A 21,969-nucleotide genomic window follows, 5' to 3' on the forward strand; every position below is an offset into this window, starting at 1 on the left:
CAGCGTGAAAATCCTTCCGACAGCGCTGGTCAAGTTGGAGACCGGGACGAAGATCTTCGAGACCGCAGCACTTATCGATCCGTGCACCCCCATGAGCTGCATCGACGCTTCGTTGGCGTCAGCCTTTACGCTTTCGATGACCAATGTTGGCGACGAGAAGGTCTGCACGACGACGATTCGCTCCAGGCTCAACGCGAACACTAAGCTGAATTTCGTGCTCAAGATCGAGCCCAGTGTGCGGATCCGCACACCTGTCCGGGCATTGAGCGACACAGTGGTGTCCAAGTTCCGGGACATCATGCTGGCTGATGACCAGTTCCATCGGCCTGCTACCGTCTCCATGGTCTTGAGAGCAGATGTTTATCCAAAGGTTATCCAATCCGTATTCCTGACCTTCGACGAGGGAATGCCGGTCGCTCAGAAAACTGTTTTTGGGTGGATCGTGTCCGGTGCCTGCAGCCTGCCGTAGGATGGCTATGTTGCAACCCCAGTGATTCCAAGGGGGGCGGAATGTCCAAGTTACGGGGTTTGGACTGTCACCCGCTCTCCGCTCCCTCTTACGCTCTCCCGCTCTTCACCACAGAGTCTCCAAGGAGTCTCCGCTGCGCTTGGGAGAGCCTAACTAATTAGAATAAGCACCAGTGTAAAAACTAATTTCGCCGTATAAACATACGCCCGGTCGCGCCCGCGCAATTACGAAAAGTCTAGTGTTCGCTTTTCTTCGAGTGTTTCTATTTCAGCATATTTGGAAAATTCCAGGACAGCAGCCCCCTACAACCCATCATGTGTTTTGAGGATAATTTTTTGAATTGGGCGTATGTTTGAATGTCTATAGTGAAACTGTCGGGACCCATGATTTGAATATAAGCATTTTGAAAGATTTGAAAATCGATTTCTTTAGGGAAGTAAATAAAACTTTTCTTAGTGCAGAAGTATTCTTTATTTAGATCTTTAGCAAGGGTATCAGTCATTTCTTTATAACTGATTTTTATTTTAGTTTTATGGAAATATTTTATTATCTGAACGTCGTCAAAATCGTCTTTTTTGAATTCGAATTGTCTGTTATAATAATTAAGAGGTATTTCTGTTTATGAAATGTGACTTTGGTGTTCTTCTGGTGCACTATGCACATTAGCTGGTGTGGGAAGGGAAGCTGGGTCATCTTCTCCTGGGAAGTTTTCTTGAATTTGGACTGTGGATAGAGCATGAGCGACATGATTTTCTTTACAGGGTATATATTAAATATTATAATCGAATTTATTAAGTTTTATTTTCCATTCCTGTAATTTCATATTGGGGTCTATTATGTTACTTAGCCATACAAGTGGCCTATGATCGCTTAATATATCGAACTTTCTACCGAATAGGTAGGAACTAAAATAGTTAAAATCGAAGTTAGGGTATATTATTCACTTTTGTGTTAATTACTGCTCCTTTCTTTAACTTAAGGGTCATAGGTTGCTATTTTTGCAAAATTGGGAATGAATGAATGAACGGGTAGAATCCGCAGAGTCCAAGGAAAGATTTTATTCCTTTTATGGTTTAAGGAATAAAGAAATTAATAATTGCATTTATTTTGTTATGGTTTAGTTTTATACCGTCTGTTGTGATAATGTGACCGAGAAATTCTCGGTCTGTTTCTTTCTTCAGAAATTCACATTTATCAAGTTGCTTTTTTAGATTAGCAAATCATAAATTATCAAATACCCTTTTTAATGGCATTATGTGTTCCTCCAATAATGTGTAATAAATGATAACATCATCTAAGTAAAATAAACAATCTTTATAAATTAAGTCTTCTAGAAGATTGTTCATGCAGCGTTGAAATGTTGCTGGTGAACTTTGCAGACCAAAGGCCATACGAGTATATTCATAATGTCCACGTTTTGTTGAAAATGCTGTTTTTGGTATTGATTGTTTGTCCATTCGAATTTAATGGAAACCTTTAGCTAGATCAATGGTTGTGAAGTATTGACAGCGTCCAAGCTTGTCTGATATTACGAACATAGGGAATTTGTCGTCAATGGTTATCTCGTTGAGACTACGATAGTCTATAACTAATTGATTTTCTTTAGGACAATCCAAATTGGTGAACAATAGGGGGACTTAGATTTCCTTTTTATTTTTTGTTCTATCATTTCATTAATTTGCTTGTTGACTTCTTTATTAAACGCTTGGGGGTACTTATATGTTAATGTCAAATTTTCACCTTCCTTGTACTGAATATCACTGTATTCAAGCAAGACGTGAGAAAGTTGTTCCCTTTCTCCTGTATTCAGATGTTCTATTCTGAATACGTTAGATTCTCTTAACTCGTCGTCTAAGACGTAGTTAGAGGATGTCACTAGAAGGGCTTCTTCTATGTAAGGGGTTGTAAGAGGGTTTTCCTCAAATTTAGAATACTTGGGACACTAATAGGTAGTTTTGAAGTCTTTACTGAATTAGATGGTTTGGAGTACTCGTTAGTAACCGTTAAGTGATCTGGGGTAACTAAGTGGGGTTTCCACTTAATTTTTCGGAGGGCTTTTCTTCTTTTTCTGGGTGTGCAGAGGGGTTTCCTCTGAGTTCGATGATGTGGGGCACTCATTGGTAACCTTTGACTCATCTGATTTTAAGTGGGGTTTCCGCTTAATTTTTCGGAGGGTTTTTTCCTTTTTCGAGGTATGTAGAGGGGCTTCCTCTGGGTTAGATGACCTGGGACACTCATTGGTTGCCTTGCACTCATCTGTTTGGATGTGGTCGTACCACATGTTGAATGTATAGCCATTTATAATGACTTTTTGTGTTGAATAATTAATTTGAGTGTTGGTTGGCTCTAAATAGTTTCTGCCTAATAGTAAGTCATATTTTACTGAAAAATTGTGAATATAAAATTAGCATAGCGCCATTAATAGTGTGGACTTTTACTTTAGAGGGTTTGATTGGGAAATTAATTTTCATTAATTAAAATTTTTTTTTCATAATATTAATAGACGGACCAGTGTCTTTTAGGTATTTCAGAGATATTATTATTTTAAATTTAAAGAATGGGTTTCCTCCTCCTCTGAATCGCTTTCTAATTCCGTGGCTGGTTAAAGAAAATGTTCGCATCCTGTGTCCATTCTGTATTGGGCACTATAACTTTCTCTTTGTCGTCTGACAGGAGGGTTTGGTTCACTATTACTTTGTTGTTGAAAATTTAAATGATTCTGGACCCTACCTGTATTTAGTTTTTTTGTGAGTTCCCTTGCTAACCTCGGGTTTATTTTAGCGGGTCTTGAATTAGTCTTTGGATTTGATTTATTTGTATTATGCATAGCATTGTTCACGAAATTTTGATAGTTTCCTTTATTCTTAGGAGTTTGGGGTTGGGTTGTGTTAGGGTTAGAGTTGTTATGGGGTTTTGTTCGGTCATTGAAGGTTATGTCGTATACACTTTCTTGTTGTGCTATTGCTTAAAGTTAGATACTGATCCTATCGGGCAATTTTCTTATGATCGCATCTTTGATTAGATTATTTAATGCATTTGTTTATAATACGGTATTATTTATATTATTTTCTAACATGAGTTTATTCGATATTGTGAATGATTTAATTTTCAGGTCTTTGACGAACTTACGGATACTTCCGCTGAAGGGTGTGGTTGTAGAAACGACGGAGTAGTTCTTCACATGGTGTTTGGGTTTTGTATTCGCTGATGAGCGCGTTCATAAGGGTTGGCCAGGTTGTTGATCCGGATAACTGGGAAACTCGATGGGCATCTCCTGCAAGTTGCATGTGTTTGTCTGTTGTCAGTTGTTGGGTAAAGTTGAAGTATGAATTCGATCCTTCGGATAAAAGCACTGAGCTATTGGGTGTTACCACTGAATGTTGGTATTTTCCTAATATAACTTAGGGCTTGATTTAGATGGGGTTCTGATAACAGTTGGACTTGTTCGGTTGCCATGATCGATTTTTGTTTTAGCTGAGTTTTTGGTTCTTAGTTTTTTGTTATTACACTTTTATTGGCCGTATGCAGTAGGTTTGACTATTGTGTGTCAACCACCGATTATACGTAGTTCTTTTGCGGATAAAAAGAGTTAATTGTATAACGATATTATGTTCACTTTAGCGCCGATTCTTTGATCTGAAAAGATACGCTTGGTCGTACAAGGATCTTTTGTCACTAGATTGATATTTTGTAAACCACTCGCACAATATTTCCTTTTTATGTAACCGGCTGCGCCATTTACGAATTGAGAATAAGAGTTTAATAAACAAAAGAACACGGTTGGTTTTTTATGTATTATTTAACGTTTTATTAATTCCAATAAAGGAAGAACTAGAGCCTTTGGATTATCACTAAGTCAATGGACTTCGAAGTTGAAGTGGGCTTAGCAAAGCTATCGCAATTGATAGCGTACTCAGTCCTGGACTGAAATTTTAAAGAATAAAGTTATAAACGTCAGTAGCCCAAAGATTCCGATGTACTGGAATTCACAGCCAGCATAATTTCGGGCAAACTTTCATCCCAATTTTTCTGGTCCTGTACGGCGAACTGTGCTATCATTGTCTTTACAGTGCTGTTCGCTCTCTCAGTCGGATTCTCCTGCGGGGTGTATGGTGCCCCATGTCGTTGAGGCACGCAAACTGCACGCTCACACACGGTTGTCCAGGACTCTTCCGGGATTTGCGTCAACGATTTTTCCGCTGCCTGCCGCTGATTTGGTTTAATCCTTGCACAGTCCTCGCATTTTCGAACGTACGCCCTTGTGTACGTTTCTGTATTCCTTGTCAGTAGTAACGGGCTGCCAGCCGCGCCATTGTCTTTTGGCTGCCCACATGGGCGGCTGCTGGGGAGTCGTGCTTTTCTCGCAAAACGGTTTCCCTTAGTTGCCGCGAAACGCACAGCTTCCAGGTCACCACATCTTCGTCTCCTGCTCTATGCGGAATCTGCCTTCCCATACATGTTTTGCGAACTTCTGAGGATGTGCCTTTATTTTCTCTCTGGTATTTTCGTCATCCAGTTGCACTCTGCTTAGACCTCTGTCCTCTGCGTTCTTCGCAGTGTGTCTGTTGTTGTGGCCACCACGCTTAACTGACCCTTTCTGTACGCAATCTCAAAGTCATATTGCTGTAGCTATACTGCTTATCTGGCAATTTTCCCCGAAGGGCTTTCTATGTTGTTTAGCAACTTCAGTGCCATATGATCCGTCACTTCGTTGAAGTGGTAGCCCTCTAGGTAGGGCTTTAATTTTTGAATTGCCCACACAATTTGCAAAGCACTCCCTCTTTGTTGTTGAGTAGTTTTTATCGGCAGCGTTTAGGGTATAGCGCTAGAGTACAAAATTACTTTTTCGTAATCTTCTGTATCCTGCAGGATAAACAAGTTTCCGAAGTGTGAGGACTCTTAAAATTCCCCACAAATCCGGGTGCAGCAGATCGGCCTAGCAACAGAGAATTCGGCTGGAATGCGAGAGGAGTCAAGGGCGGACCTTGGACTCGAACCGGCCAAGGGCACAGAGGTCGAACAGTAACGGTGTGGACTTTGGACAAGCACACAGTGTGGAATGTACACCATAATTAACTCAACTCGGGCTGGGATGTCAGCCCAAACGTCGGTGGAAGGCGTGACTGCTACCACCGGCGGGCACGGAGGGAGGGGAGCAATCCCCTCTGCGTGTCGCCAGCGGTCACACCTCTGATTTGACGGGAGTAGGTCATGTCAGTTGCAGTGCTACTGCCACAACAACGGCGCAGTGGAAGCTAAGACGCGCAGGTGCCATAGTCGATACAGACTCGGACCTGCAGAGCGTGCAGCTCTCTTAAGAAGAGGAGGAAAGCCTTCTCCGCTCGCCGAAACCAGGCATCAGCTCCCTGAGCAGGGACGAAGCGTTCAAGCGAGGGGATGAAGGCTAAGGCGCCATACAAAGCCGCCCTTCGCATCCTGAGTCGGCTCAAGGAAAAAGCCGCCCTATCCCCACAGGAGAAGGCAAAGCTTACCTGGGCCGAGCAAAGAGTCGCAGAGGGCAGGCTGCACTTCGCCAACCTCCCGAACATGGCATCCACGGGCGGATTCTCCAACAAGGTGGAGGAGTCGCTTGCCAACAGGAGGCAACACTCAACCGAGAGCGCCAATAAGGACACACCGGGAAGCAAGCGGCGACGCGGGCCGAAGAAGGCAGGCCCTCCCCCCCAGAAAGCGAAGAAGCAAACGACACTTGATCGTGGCACTCATTGACAGAAGAGAAGAAGCCGGCAAGATAACGGAGCCGCGGTGGAAGTTGGTGCATGTTTGCACGGATGGAGAAAGATCCTGAGGCCCCCATGCCCACATTTGAAGGTGCCAGGTGGCTGAACGGGGTCCAAATACTGAAGTGCATGGATGACCCGACGAGAAAGTGGCAGACGCAAACGGTCTGCCAATTGGAGGCGTTGTGGGAGAGGGCCCAGCTGGAGGTGGTGGACAGGGAGCTAATCTTGTCCATTCTTAAGGCGATGGTTTTCTTTCCCATCCCGGGGATAAGGATGCTCACACCCTGAAGGCAGACGAGGTGGAGAAGGACCTAGGTATGGAAACCATCGCGGAAGCCGACCAGGGACTTTCGCTGGACTAGGCGGACGAGGAGGACGGTGATCTGACGTTAACAGTCAACCTGTCGAATGGAGATGAGCCCAGTACCCATTCCGATGAGGGTGCTGCAGCTCAATATTGGCACATGGCACATGATAGGACGGCCGCAGCGGAGAAACTCTAGAGCATGGTGGAAGTCAGCCCGACAAACCAGCAACTGATTGTGGGCATTACTGCGTGTGGGGTAGTCCCGACATCAACGACAGAGGTGAGTCACTCCTAAACTTTTTACTATCAACCAACCTATGCATAGCTAACGTGGGGGAAGAGCACACCTTTGTAGGCCCCACCTCCTCGAACGTGCTAGACCTTACACTCGTAAGGGGACAAAGTACTATGGTTTCAGAATTGAGAGTCCTTGAGAGACCATTTTTCTCAGATCATAAGTACATACAATTCCTATACGAACTCGACCACTCTCCCAAACCAACCTCTTTCAGAAACCCCCGGAACACTAAGGAAAGTTAAAGAAGACAATCTCGACACGACTCGCGACTGGCCCGGGCCTAGTAAAATCCGCTGAAGACATAGAAAAGTCCCTAGAGACCCTCACCAGGGAATTGTTAGATTCGCACGCACAGCATGACAGACATCTAGAGCCAGGAAGAGGACCAGGCCACCCTGGTGGAACGGTAATCTTTCGCTTCTACGCAATAACCTTCGAGAATTTTTCAAAATCGCCAAAGACGCGAATAATGATATAATCAATGGGGAATACAAGATTCTACTCAGGGATTACAAAAAGAAAGTACGCAGGGCACAAAGAAGCTCGTGGTGAAACTTCTGCTCTAATATCGAGACGGCTCCAGAAACGGCTAGACTCCGGAAGCTGCTATCAAAGCAGCCAACCATACAGAGTCAGCTCAAACGCAATGACGGAGAGTGGACTGAGGGCAGCGACACTAATGCCCTAACAGCACTAATGCATGCTCAATTCCCAGAATGCACCGAAATATCCGATGCCAACAAGCACCAGGACTTCGTAACTGGAGAAGAGCATCTCCCAACAGATCTAATATCCTCTAGAAGAATCCAATGGGCTATAGACTCCTTTTGCGGGAATAAAAGCACCGAGACTAGATGGAATATTTCCAGCCATGCTACAGGTGACCAAAGAAGTGATCACCCCATGGCTACACGCTATATTCACAGCTTGCTTAAGCACGGGTTATATCCCTATCCAATGGAGATCCTCTAGGATTGTCTTCCTGCCAAAAGCAGGGAAATGCAGCCATATGAGCCCCAAGGATTACAGGCCGATTAGTCTCACCTCTTTCTTACTCAAGACGCTAGAAAAGCTTCTGGACATATACATCAGAAACCATGATGGACGACTACTGTCATCCAACCAGCACGCTTACACGAAAGGTAAATCAGTAGAGACGGCACTACACTCATTAGTAACCACCATTGATAAAGCCCTGCATAACCTAGAATATGCTCTCGGAGTGGTTGTGGATATATCCCGAGCATTCAACAACGTGACCACAGACGCTATAATGAACCGCCTAGAAGCGGCCAACACGCCCCCCGCCCCAATGATAACAGCCTATACTGACGACATAAGCATAATTATCACGGGAGTCTGTCCAGCGACACTCAGCTGGATTATGGAATCAACGTTCAGGGAGACATTTGAGTGGGCGAAGAAGGTAGGTAGGTCCGCGGACAAGACGGACCTCATTCTCTTCACCAAGAGATACAAGGTGCCGCTACTTACAACAAGCTCATGGAGAGAACTCAGCGGCAAGCACTGCTCTGCATAACAGGGGCGCTGAGGTCAACTTGTTCGTAGACAGTAAAGCGGCCATAAGATCCATGCAATCGTCAGCGGTCAGTTCCAAAAGTGTACTGGCAAGCAGGGAGGCGCTAGATATCCTTAGCACGTCAGTGCGGATCTACTGGGTTCCCAGCCACCAGTGCATCGATGGTAATGAGACGGCAAAAACCAGAACCACGTGTGGAGAAAATCGGGATAGGGGCGATAGTGAGATCGATAGGGAACAAAAAAATACTGGATATACATTGATTTTCGACACGCAGTCACACTATTGATAGCAATCGGCACGACATGGCAATATCGATAGGAACTGGAAGTGGCAAAGCCGGTCGCCAATATCGGTAACTCGATCGTGCAATCGGCACGACGTGGCAATATCGGTAGGAACAGGAAATGGCAACGTTTAAAAACTTCCGAAGGAAGGGGGAGATGTAAGGAGTCTTAAAACTCCCCACAAATCCGAGTGCAGGAGATCGGCCTAGCAACAGAGAAGGCGGCTGGAATGCGAGAGGAGTCAAGGGCGGTCAGGTCAAACTGTAAATAATGGACCTTGGGCCCCCGGCAAAGCGGAGAGACCGTGAACTAACGGTACCGCGCTGGACCTTGGACTCGAACTGGCCAAGGGCACAGAGGTCGAACAGTAATGGTGTGGACTTTGGACAAGCACAAAGAGGACGCACCGTGAACTAACGGGACATGAGTTGGACCTTGCACCCGAGCGAGCCGTGCTAGCTTATCTCACGGACGATACACCCTGCCCCTATGACATCCTAACTCCCAGTCGAGAGCGACAAGGGACCAGCGAAGAAGGACGACGAAGGAGCGACGACGCGCATCCAAAGGCGAGGTTCAGGTCTTCCCATTATGGAGAAGTTTGAGAGGCCCTAAGGTCTTCCAATTATGGATAAAGGTTTGAAAGGCCCTGAGGTCTTCCAAGCGTTTGATAGGCCCTAAGGTCTTCCAAATATGGAGAAGTTTGAGAGGCCCTTAGGTCTTTTAAATATGGAGAAGTTTGAGAGGCTCTAAGGTCACCACATATGGAGAAGTTTGAGAGGCCCTAAGGTCTTGAGAGGCCCAGAGGTCTTTCAAATATGGAGAAGTTTAAGAGGCCCTAAGATCTTCCAAATATGAAGAAGTTTGAGAGGCCCTGAAGTCGTCCAAATACGTATAGAAAGGGAAGAAAGAGATAATATAGTTAAATCCTTCTTTGTATTACCAATTTTTACCTCCTTCTCCTTGATCCGCGCTGCTGCTGCTGGACTGGTTTTGCCGATCGCCGGGGGAGACTGATGCTCATCGAGGCGGTGGCCCGCTTTATATAGGGCTCCGGCGTGGCGTAGTGTGCCCGCTTATCTTTCTTTATTTTCGCCGCATTAGTGTGCCGACCTCTCGGTGGGTCAGTGTGCCCCTTCTCCTTGGTTGTGGCGCGCGCGGGTATTATTCGAATTTAAAGTTTATGGGTTGTTTCTAAACTCTTATCTATTTTTATCGACTTCATTATATTTCTCTTATTTTATGTTTTTATATGTTATTGTGCGCATTAAGCGTCACACTCCCCCCACCTTTAGATCCCCTTGTACTTCTTTATGGTGTCTCGCCGTCGTGGATCAATCTTCGTTGCTGCATCTTGGCCGCGAGGCGTTGCTGGATCTCCTGGATCGCTTGCTCCGACAGCTGGTACCTGCCATCCCCAAGCGATCGTCTCGTCCAAGTGGATATTCAACAAATCCCGATCCGGTGATGGCTCTGGTCGACGAGAGGGTCCGACGTGCTTCCTGCCCGTGTTCCAGCAAATGTATGTGGTTATGTTTTTTTTTTATAATGCCTTACGGTAGGAAAATTAAAATCTTCGAAAGATACCACCTACCGTAGGTGGCATGCACGATTCATAATCCAAGTTGAAATTATGCCTACGTACTAAAATAAAAACCTCTGTTTGCTCTTCAGTCCTTTCTCGCTCATCGAAACTGCCAGCTAAGGTATGACTTTGATGAGCAGGATGTGAGGCCAGGTCGCACTTCCTTGGTAGTTGGCCAAGGGGGGCTCCTCCTTCCACCCTTTACTCGCCTTTTACGACAAACCAGGTACGCTAAGATAGTATTCTTCTCCCGCCACCACACAGGAAATGTATTTTGATTTTTAGGCACCAGTTCTGTTGGCCATCTAGTCGGCTCGGACTCGTTTCATCGTATTAATGATTACTTTGTGACCCTGCTCCCATGCCTCACTGTTCGCCAGCATGGCCGCGAACAAGCCACTAGGGCTGAACGGACTGCTTGTCAAGGACTTTATCTGCTCTCTCTCCGCCGCAAACCTGGAGCAGTGCATTAGTACATGCTCTGCTGTTTCCTCACCATCGTTGCAGTACAGGCATTGGGCTGACTCTACGTACCGGAACCGGAGTAGATAGGCCTAAAAATAACCGTGGTCCGTGAGGATCTGGGTTAGGTGGTAGTCCGTGCATTTGTGTTGACACTTTGACCATACCGGCAGCTCAGGGATAAGCTGGTGGGACCACCTCCCCCGTTGAGACATTTGCCACCTGCTCTGCCACTCTCGCATCAGCCGCTCGTGGGCCTCTAGCCGGGTTGCGCCATCCCGAATTGAACATAGAGCGTTGATCTCCAGCTCGATTGGCGGCATGCCTGCCAGCGCTAGAGCTGCGTCTTCTGATATTGTCTTGAAGCCTCTAATGAGCCTAAGGGCCATGGACCGTAGCACCGAGCGCGCTCCCTTTAGGTATGATCCTCTCCTAGCGGCATTGCTCCAGATTGGTGCGGCATATAGCATCGTTGCCTTTGCTACCGTCACCAGAAGTTTCCTAGTTTCCTGGTTTCCTTCAACGTTGGGCATGAGTCTAGCCAAAAAAGTTGCTGTGATTGCAGCCTTCTTACTGGCGTATACCGCATGGTTCTTAAACGATAGCCTGTGGTCTAGCACAACACCCAGGTACTTTAGTGTGTCTTGTAAGGTCACCTGGGTCCCTTTGACGGAGACCTTATTTTTGCTACTTAGTAGAACTGCCTCGGTCTTATGCGCCGCGATTGCCAGTCCGGCTTTCTGGAGCCAGATGATTGCAGCTCCAATTGTGGCGATACATTTGTCCTGTAGGTCTGCGATTGTTTTGGCGACTGCTGTTATTGCCACATCGTCCGAAAAACAGTGCAGCTCTACTCCTTGGGGCCTGCTGATACCCAGGATCCCATCGTACATGATGTTCCACAATATCGGTCCCAGTACAGATCCTTGGGGAACACCTGCCGAGACTCGGTATCTCTTTGCGCCAGCTTTTGTATCGAACCACAGGACCCGGTCCCTGAAGTAGCTGCCAAAGACTATTCTCAGGTACTCCGGGATACCCATTCTGTTCATGGCTCCCAGTATTACGTGCCATCTAGCGGTGTTGAAGGCGTTCTTTACGTCCAGAGTCACGATTGCACAGTATTCCTTCCTGCCTCCTAGCCATCTATCGCCAGCAAGGGCGTCCTTGGCTATGTTACTCACTGCCGTGAGTGCGTCTAGGGTGCTCTTCCCCTTCCAAAAGCCGCATTGTCGCTATGCCGTTTTTAAACTCTAAGCGTTTCCTTCTGTAGTCCTCCAGGAGGGTGGTGGGTTCTGCCCCTGGCTCGTTGAGCTGTTCTTCTAGCTCTCAGGCATTAAGCCCTGACTTAGGATGGCACTTCACCAATATGCTGGTGGTTTGCTCTGACAAGCATATTCGTTAGGTCAGCCGACAACCCTCTGCATTGCCAGTTGGAATTACCAGGGAATCGATTTAGTATGCCAGCATGTCCTCGTCGATCTTCCTGGTGTCTCATGCTTGCCCGGTCGCTCTTCTCTGCCGTCTCCAGGACGTACCCTCCGGTGAGAGGCTGAAGGAAATTAGATCGCTCAGCGTTACCTCGTCGTGGACCATCCAGCTAGAATTATAAACGAGACCTCTGCTGGTAAAGGTTACGTCAATAAATGACGTGCCCCTATCGTTATTAAACGTTTGCTTCCGCCCGTCGTGCAGCAGTATCAGGTCCAGCATTCCCATAGCGTCTATCACAGCTCGACTTCTGGGGTTGTTTACACTGCTTCCCCATTCCACTGCCCAGGCATTGAAGTCCCCGACAATAATCTTTGGGATACGTGCTCTAGCGTGGCGCTCATGCACCTCCAGCATCTCTTCGAACTGGTCGGGACTGTCGCTGCGCCGAGCATAGCAACTGTACATATGTAGGTCTTTCATCTTTGCGTATGCAATTCCCCGCATCGGTGAGGAAGCCAGTTCCTGAACGTGGAAAGGGCTGCAACACTTAACGGCTGCTTTCCCTGATTCGTCTAGAATCATGGAGGAGTGTTCCCATCTAGTGGCGCAAGGTTCGCTCATGAGCATGATGTCTACATTGCGCTCCGCCGCTCTGGGCAGCTGCGCAATACTTAACGTTGATCTGGATTACGTTAATTTGGGCGAGCATTGTGGTGGCGCTTAACTCCCTTTAAGCTCGCTCTGGAGGTCGGGCACGCAAAACTGCCCGTCGGGTGATTTTTGTCCACCTCGTCGCTGCAGATTAGACATTGTGGTGGTGCAACACACCCCTTTGCCTTGTACCCTCGATCGCCTTGCAGGTCGCTGCAGGATGTCCGTAGCCCAGACACCTGTAGCATCTCTTGGGCCGGACGTCCTCGGTGATGCGACATCTCGCTGTCGTAACCTCGTTCATTCCGCTACAAGATAGCGCAATTCTCTGAGCACCCGTACGCACCGAGGCCATTTCTTTGAGCGTTTCCTCAAGATCGCACTTAAGCTTGGGAACGCTTTCCGCGGCTTTTCCCTCTTCTTCCAGCAGCAGCTCACCTTGCTGAGCTCAATATTGGCACATGGTACATGATAGGACGGCCGCAGCGGAGGAACTCTAGAGCATGGTGGAAGTCAGCCCGACAAACCAGCAAAATCGCCAAAGACGCGAATAATGATATAATCAATGGGGAATACAAGATTCTACTCAGGGATTACAAGAAGAAAGTACGCAGGGCACAAAGAAGCTCGTGGTGACAGGACTTCGTAACTGGAGAAGAGCATCTCCCAACAGATCTAATATCCTCTAGAAGAATGCAATGGGCTATAGACTCCTTTGCGGGAATAAAAGCACCGAGACTAGATGGAATATTTCCAGCCATGCTACAGGTGACCAAAGAAGTGATCACCCCATGGCTACACGCTATATTCACAGCTTGCTTAAGCACGGGTTATATCCCTATCCAATGGAGATCCTCTAGGATTGTCTTCCTGCCAAAAGCAGGGAAATGCAGCCATATGAGCCCCAAGGATTACAGGCCGATTAGTCTCACCTCTTTCTTACTCAAGACGCTAGAAAAGCTGCTGGACATATACATCAGAAACCATGATGGACGACTACTGTCATCCAACCAGCACGCTTACACGAAAGGTAAATCAGTAGAGACGGCACTACACCCATTAGTAACCACCATTGATAAAGCCCTGCATAACCTAGAATATGCTCTCGGAGTGGTTGTGGATATATCCCGAGCATTCAACAACGTGACCACAGACGGTATAATGAACCGCATAGAAGCGGCCAACACGCCCCTCGCCCCAATGATAACAGCCTATACTGACGAAATAAGCATAATTATCACGGGAGTCTGTCCAGCGACACTCAGCTGGATTATGGAATCAACGTTCAGGGAGACATTTGAGTGGGCGAAGAAGGTAGGTAGGTCCGCGGACAAGACGGACCTCATTCTCTTCACCAAGAGATACAAGGTGCCGCTACTTACAACAAGCTCATGGAGAGAACTCAGCGGCAAGCACTGCTCTGCATAACAGGGGCGCTGAGGTCAACTTGTTCGTAGACAGTAAAGCGGCCATAAGATCCATGCAATCGTCAGCGGTCAGTTCCAAAAGTGTACTGGCGAGCAGGGAGGCGCTAGATATCCTTAGCACGTCAGTGCGGATCTACTGGGTTCCAAGCCACCAGTGCATCGATGGTAATGAGACGGCAAAAACCAGAACCACGTGTGGAGAAAATCGGGATAGGGGCGATAGTGAGATCGATAGGGAACAAAAAAATACTGGATATACATTGATTTTCGACACGCAGTCACACTATTGATAGCAATCGGCACGACATGGCAATATCGATAGGAACTGGAAGTGGCAAAGCCGGTCGCCAATATCGGTAACTCGATCGTGCAATCGGCACGACGTGGCAATATCGGTAGGAACAGGAAATGGCAACGTTTAAAAACTTCGGAAGGAAGGGGGAGATGTAAGGAGTCTTAAAACTCCCCACAAATCCGAGTGCAGGAGATCGGCCTAGCAACAGAGAAGGCGGCTGGAATGCGAGAGGAGTCAAGGGCGGTCAGGTCAAACTGTAAATAATGGACCTTGGACCCCCGGCAAAGCGGAGAGACCGTGAACTAACGGTACCGCGCTGGACCTTGGACTCGAACTGGCCAAGGGCACAGAGGTCGAACAGTAACGGTGTGGACTTTGGACAAGCACAAAGAGGACGCACCGTGAACTAACGGGACATGAGTTGGACCTTGCACCCGAGCGAGCCGTGCTAGCTTATCTCACGGACGATACACCCTGCCCCTATGACATCCTAACTCCCAGTCGAGAGCGACAAGGGACCAGCGAAGAAGGACGACGAAGGAGCGACGACGCGCATCCAAAGGCGAGGTTCAGGTCTTCCCCTTATGGAGAAGTTTGAGAGGCCCTAAGGTCTTCCAATTATGGATAAAGGTTTGAAAGGCCCTGAGGTCTTCCAAGCGTTTGAGAGGCCCTAAGGTCTTCCAAATATGGAGAAGTTTGAGAGGCCCTTAGGTCTTTTAAATATGGAGAAGTTTGAGAGGCTCTAAGGTCACCACATATGGAGAAGTTTGAGAGGCCCTAAGGTCTTGAGAGGCCCAGAGGTCTTCCAAATATGGAGAAGTTTAAGAGGCCCTAAGATCTTCCAAATATGAAGAAGTTTGAGAGGCCCTAAAGTCGTCCAAATACGTATAGAAAGGGAAGAAAGAGATAATATAGTTAAATCCTTCTTTGTATTACCAATTTTTACCTCCTTCTCCTTGATCCGCGCTGCTGCTGCTGGACTGGTTTTGCCGATCGCCGGGGGAGACTGATGCTCATCGAGGCGGTGGCCCGCTTTATATAGGGCTCCGGCGTGGCGTAGTGTGCCCGCTTATATTTATTTATTTTCGCCGCATTAGTGTGCCGACCTCTCGGTGGGTCAGTGTGCCCCTTCTCCTTGGCTGTGGTGGCGCGCGGGTATTATTCGAATTTAAAGTTTATGGGTTGTTTCTAAACTCTTATCTATTTTTATCGACTTCATTATATTTCTCTTATTTTATGTTTTTATATGTTATTGTGCGCATTAAGCGTCACACTCCCCCCACCTTTAGATCCCCTTGTACTTCTTTATGGTGTCTCGCCGTCGTGGATCAATCTTCGTTGCTGCATCTTGGCCGCGAGGCGTTGCTGGATCTCCTGGATCGCTTGCTCCGACAGCTGGTACCTGCCATCCCCAAGCGATCGTCTCGTCCAAGTGGATATTCAACAAATCCCGATCCGGTGATGGCTCTGGTCGACGAGAGGGTTCGACGTGCTTCCTGCCCGTGTTCCAGCAAATGTATGTGGTTATGTTTTTTTTTTATAATGCCTTACGGTAGGAAAATTAAAATCTTCGAAAGATACCACCTACCGTAGGTGGCATGCACGATTCATAATCCAAGTTGAAATTATGCCTACGTACTAAAATAAAAACCTCTGTTTGCTCTTCAGTCCTTTCTCGCTCATCGAAACTGCCAGCTAAGGTATGACTTTGATGAGCAGGATGTGAGGCCAGGTCGCACTTCCTTGGTAGTTGGCCAAGGGGGGCTCCTCCTTCCACCCTTTACTCGCCTTTTACGACAAACCAGGTACGCTAAGATAGTATTCTTCTCCCGCCACCACACAGGAAATGTATTTTGATTTTTAGGCACCAGTTCTGTTGGCCATCTAGTCGGCTCGGACTCGTTTCATCGTATTAATGATTACTTTGTGACCCTGCTCCCATGCCTCACTGTTCGCCAGCATGGCCGCGAACAAGCCACTAGGGCTGAACGGACTGCTTGTCAAGGACTTTATCTGCTCTCTCTCCGCCGCAAACCTGGAGCAGTGCATTAGTACATGCTCTGCTGTTTCCTCACCATCGTTGCAGTACAGGCATTGGGCTGACTCTACGTACCGGAACCGGAGTAGATAGGCCTAAAAATAACCGTGGTCCGTGAGGATCTGGGTTAGGTGGTAGTCCGTGCATTTGTGTTGACACTTTGACCATACCGCCAGCTCAGGGATAAGCTGGTGGGACCACCTCCCCCGTTGAGACATTTGCCACCTGCTCTGCCACTCTCGCATCAGCCGCTCGTGGGCCTCTAGCCGGGTTGCGCCATCCCGAATTGAACATAGAGCGTTGATCTCCAGCTCGATTGGCGGCATGCCTGCCAGCGCTAGAGCTGCGTCTTCTGATATTGTCTTGAAGCCTCTAATGAGCCTAAGGGCCATGGACCGTAGCACCGAGCGCGCTCCCTTTAGGTATGATCCTCTCCTAGCGGCATTGCTCCAGATTGGTGCGGCATATAGCATCGTTGCCTTTGCTACCGTCACCAGAAGTTTCCTGGTCGGATTTCTGGGTCCTTCAACGTTGGGCATGAGTCTAGCCAAAAAAGTTGCTGTGATTGCAGCCTTCTTACTGGCGTATACCGCATGGTTCTTAAACGATAGCCTGTGGTCTAGCACAACACCCAGGTACTTTAGTGTGTCTTGTGAGGTCACCTGGGTCCCTTTGACGGAGACCTTATTTTTGCTACTTAGTAGAACTGCCTCGGTCTTATGCGCCGCGATTGCCAGTCCGGCTTTCTGGAGCCAGATGATTGCAGCTCCAATTGTGGCGATACATTTGTCCTGTAGGTCTGCGATTGTTTTGGCGACTGCTGTTATTGCCACATCGTCCGAAAAACAGTGCAGCTCTACTCCTTGGGGCCTGCTGATACCCAGGATCCCATCGTACATGATGTTCCACAATATCGGTCCCAGTACAGATCCTTGGGGAACACCTGCCGAGACTCGGTATCTCTTTGCGCCAGCTTTTGTATCGAACCACAGGACCCGGTCCCTGAAGTAGCTGCCAAAGACTATTCTCAGGTACTCCGGGATACCCATTCTGTTCATGGCTCCCAGTATTACGTGCCATCTAGCGGTGTTGAAGCCGTTCTTTACGTCCAGAGTCACGATTGCACAGTATTCCTTCCTGCCTCCTAGCCATCTATCGCCAGCAAGGGCGTCCTTGGCTATGTTACTCACTGCCGTGAGTGCGTCTAGGGTGCTCTTCCCCTTCCAAAAGCCGCATTGTCGCTATGCCGTTTTTAAACTCTAAGCGTTTCCTTCTGTAGTCCTCCAGGAGGGTGGTGGGTTCTGCCCCTGGCTCGTTGAGCTGTTCTTCTAGCTCTCAGGCATTAAGCCCTGACTTAGGATGGCACTTCACCAATATGCTGGTGGTTTGCTCTGACAAGCATATTCGTTAGGTCAGCCGACAACTCTCTGCATTGCCAGTTGGAATTACCAGGGAATCGATTTAGTATGCCAGCATGTCCTCGTCGATCTTCCTGGTGTCTCATGCTTGCCCGGTCGCTCTTCTCTGCCGTCTCCAGGACGTACCCTCCGGTGAGAGGCTGAAGGAAATTAGATCGCTCAGCGTTACCTCGTAGTGGACCATCCAGCTAGAATTATAAACGAGACCTCTGCTGGTAAAGGTTACGTCAATAAATGACGTGCCCCTATCGTTATTAAACGTTTGCTTCCGCCCGTCGTGCAGCAGTATCAGGTCCAGCATTCCCATAGCGTCTATCACAGCTCGACTTCTGGGGTTGTTTACACTGCTTCCCCATTCCACTGCCCAGGCATTGAAGTCCCCGACAATAATCTTTGGGCTACGTGCTCTAGCGTGGCACTCATGCACCTCCAGCATCTCTTCGAACTGGTCGGGACTGTCGCTGTGCCGAGCATAGCAACTGTACATATGTAGGTCTTTTATCTTTGCGTATGCAATTCCCCGCATCGGTGAGGAAGCCAGTTCCTGAACGTGGAAAGGGCTGCAACACTTAACGGCTGCTTTCCCTGATTCGTCTAGAATTATGGAGGAGTGTTCCCATCTAGTGGCACAAGGTTCGCTCATGAGCATGATGTCTACATTGCGCTCCGCCGCTCTGGGCAGCTGCGCAATACTTAACGTTGATCTGGATTACGTTAATTTGGGCGAGCATTGTGGTGGCGCTTAACTCCCTTTAAGCTCGCTCTGAAGGTCGGGCACGCAAAACTGCCCGTCGGGTGATTTTTGTCCACCTCGTCGCTGCAGATTAGGCATTGTGGTGGTGCAACACACCCCTTTGCCTTGTACCCTCGATCGCCTTGCAGGTCGCTGCAGGATGTCCGTAGCCCAGACACCTGTAGCATCTCTTGGGCCGGACGTCCTCGGTGATGCGACATCTTGCTTATCTTACAAGATAGCGCAATTCTCTGAGCACCCGTACGCACCGAGGCCATTTCTTTGAGCGTTTCCTCAAGATCGCACTTAAGCTTGGGAACGCTTTCCGCGGCTTTTCCCTCTTCTTCCAGCAGCAGCTCACCTTGCTGAGTTCTATGTATTTTGCGAACGTTTTTGCCGAGTTCGCAAAGGCTCGGGTCCGATTATAGTTTTCGGAGCATCTCTGTGTAAGAGGCCTCACCGATCTTCTTCACGATAAGTGCGTCTGGCCTTTTACACAGGCGCTTAGGCTTCACCTTGGTCCACTCAGCGCTCGTGCCAGCGCTCTTGGCGACCGACGCATAGCTACCTAGCTTGGGCTCCTTTGAGCCGGTTGCCACCTTTTTTCCTCCTTGGATACCAACCATCGTGTTGTTCGGCTTGGGCGCCTGCACTTTCGGTACTTGCCTCTTAAGCACGTGCTCCTCTTGCGTAGCCTTTTTGGTAGGCTTTTGTGCCTCCATCTGGGCTATCGTCGTGCAGCTCGATAGCCCTGTTGTTAAGAGCAGAGAGCTTAGTTACTGCACCCTTGGTCTCCCTGGTGACGGCGATATCAGTATGTTGATCTTGCCATTCATCCTGGCAAGAATGCTCTTCAGGTCCTTATCATGGAGTGCCGCGATAAGGCCCGAAGACCGGTGTGGCGATCCAGCTGGGGACTTCGCTCCCGTTTTTGCGATGGCACCGTGATGTGGTCCTTCGTTTTATGACTTGTCGCGGTAGTACAAGCTGTAGGAGCCAAGTTCTCCACATATACAGCAGCGCAGCAGTCGCTAGCCACCGGCGGTGGGCGGCCGCTTGCTCAACCGTCGCCGCCGCCGGACTCTCCGTTCATCTGGAAACTCCACTTTCTCAAGATCGCCTCCAAGATAAGTTGGCAGCGCTGTCAGCTGTTTTATTAGCTGTTGTAAGGTGCTGTGTGGTGCGAGAAATCCTGGAGTCCCTGCGGTACTACAGCGAGGCTATGCTTTGCAGGGCCAGGATGCGCTCATTTTTCCCTAGCTAGGATCCAACCGTCTAGGATCCAACCGTCTTAACAAACACGGATAATCAACACGAGCTCAGGCCACACACATCAGTCACACTCCGCCACAATCGGGCCCCTCTTACACGGCACCCCTTCCTACACATCGTACCAATCCTAGCCTTTCCTTCGCTACTGCCTTAAGATCGGGAATTAAAAGCGTGAATCCAATAACACAAAAGTCAACTACTACGCGGGAAGAACAGGAAATAACTACTTCGAACGATCAAACGCAGCATATATCAACTGGCATTGAAACGATGATGATCTCACTCCAGCAAACCCTAAAAGAATTTATGACATTCATGCAAACCACAATGCAAGAGCTTATGCGAAACCAAAATATGCTGATACAGCTTCTCGTGTCATCAAAATCAACATAATGTCTCCACTTCAAATATCTATATGGAACGCGAATGGCGTTTCACGGCATAAACTCGAACTTGTCCAGTTCCTATTCGGAAAAATTATTGACGTCATGCTCCTCTCCGAGACACATCTAACAGACAAGCACAACTTCCATGTTCCAGGATACCTATTCTACGCCACAAACCATCCGGACGGAAAAGCCCATGTCGGCACTGGCATACTTATCAGAGGTCGCATCAAACACCACCTTCATAATAGAACTGAAACGGACTACCTGCAATCCACTTCCATAAGCATGCAATCAAGTATCGGCCCCGTCACTCTGGCCGCAGTCTACTGCCCACCTCGTTTTGCAGTTTCTGAGGACCAATTCTTGGAATTTTTCAACTCACTCGGTGAGCGATTTATAGCGGCTGGTGACTACAATGCCAAGCACACGCACTGGGGTTCACGCCTTTTAAACCCAAAGGGCAAACAACTTTACAACGCGCTCATTAAGTCACGAAATAAGCTCGATTATGTCACTCCGGGTAGGCCTACATACTGGCCAGCAGATCCAAATAAGCTCCCGGATCTCATTGACTTCGCAATAATAAGAAAGATCCCTAAAAATAATATTACGGCTGAGTCACGTGCAGAACTATCACCAGATCACTCACCAGTTTTACTTGCTCTCGGCATCGACCACATATAACTGAGCACACCTACACACTGACAGGCAACAGGACCAACTGGGCAAGGTACACGAAATATGTTTGTACTCACATGGTACCAACTCAAACAGTGTCTACCCATGAGGATATTGACCGCCTGACCGAATCGATGGAGGAAAATCTTGTTGCTGCAGCCAAGGCTTCTACCCCTCCAGACACACACATGACAAATCATACCAAGACAACTAGCGAAATCGAACAGCTAGTACTTGAAAAACGAAGACTAAGAAGAAAATGGCAGAATCACAGATCCCCAAAGGCTAAGGAACAGCTAAAAATAGCAACACGTAGACTAACCAGGGCACTTAAGCTTGAGGAAGCAAACGCACAGCATCTATATATCGAACAACTATCGCCCACTAGCAAGAAGAACCCTTTGTGGAAAGCACACAATATTCAGCCACCAGCAGAAGCAGTCGTTCCACTGCGAGGCCCCTGAGGAAGCTGGATACGCAGCGAACAAGATAGAGCAAGTGCATTCGCCGATCACCTTCAAGGCGTATTTCAACCAAATACTGCTAGCAACTCATTTGTCCTACCTGTAGCAATTAAAATCAAGCCACCAATAAATCCAATAACATTTAGTCAACGTGAGATAGCATCTATAATAAAAGATCTTGAGCCCAAAAAATCACCTGGACAAGACTTGGTGACACCAAAAATGATCATAGAGACCAATCAGTCTCCTATCGTGTCTCTCGAAACTGTTTGAAAAGGCATTTTTAAAACACCTAGCTCCCTATTTAAGAATGCGAAACACAATACCATCCCATCAATTTGGGTTTCGCAAAAATCATGGAACGATCGAACAGGTCAATCGCATCACAAACGAAATTCGTACTGCTTTTGAGCACCGGGAATACTGCTCAGCAATATTCTTAGATGTCGCACAAGTATTTGACCGAGTCTGGCTGGAA

Source organism: Drosophila santomea, chromosome 3L, assembly GCF_016746245.2.
Source record: "Drosophila santomea strain STO CAGO 1482 chromosome 3L, Prin_Dsan_1.1, whole genome shotgun sequence".
In the NCBI taxonomy this organism is placed as follows: Eukaryota; Metazoa; Arthropoda; class Insecta; order Diptera; family Drosophilidae; genus Drosophila; species Drosophila santomea.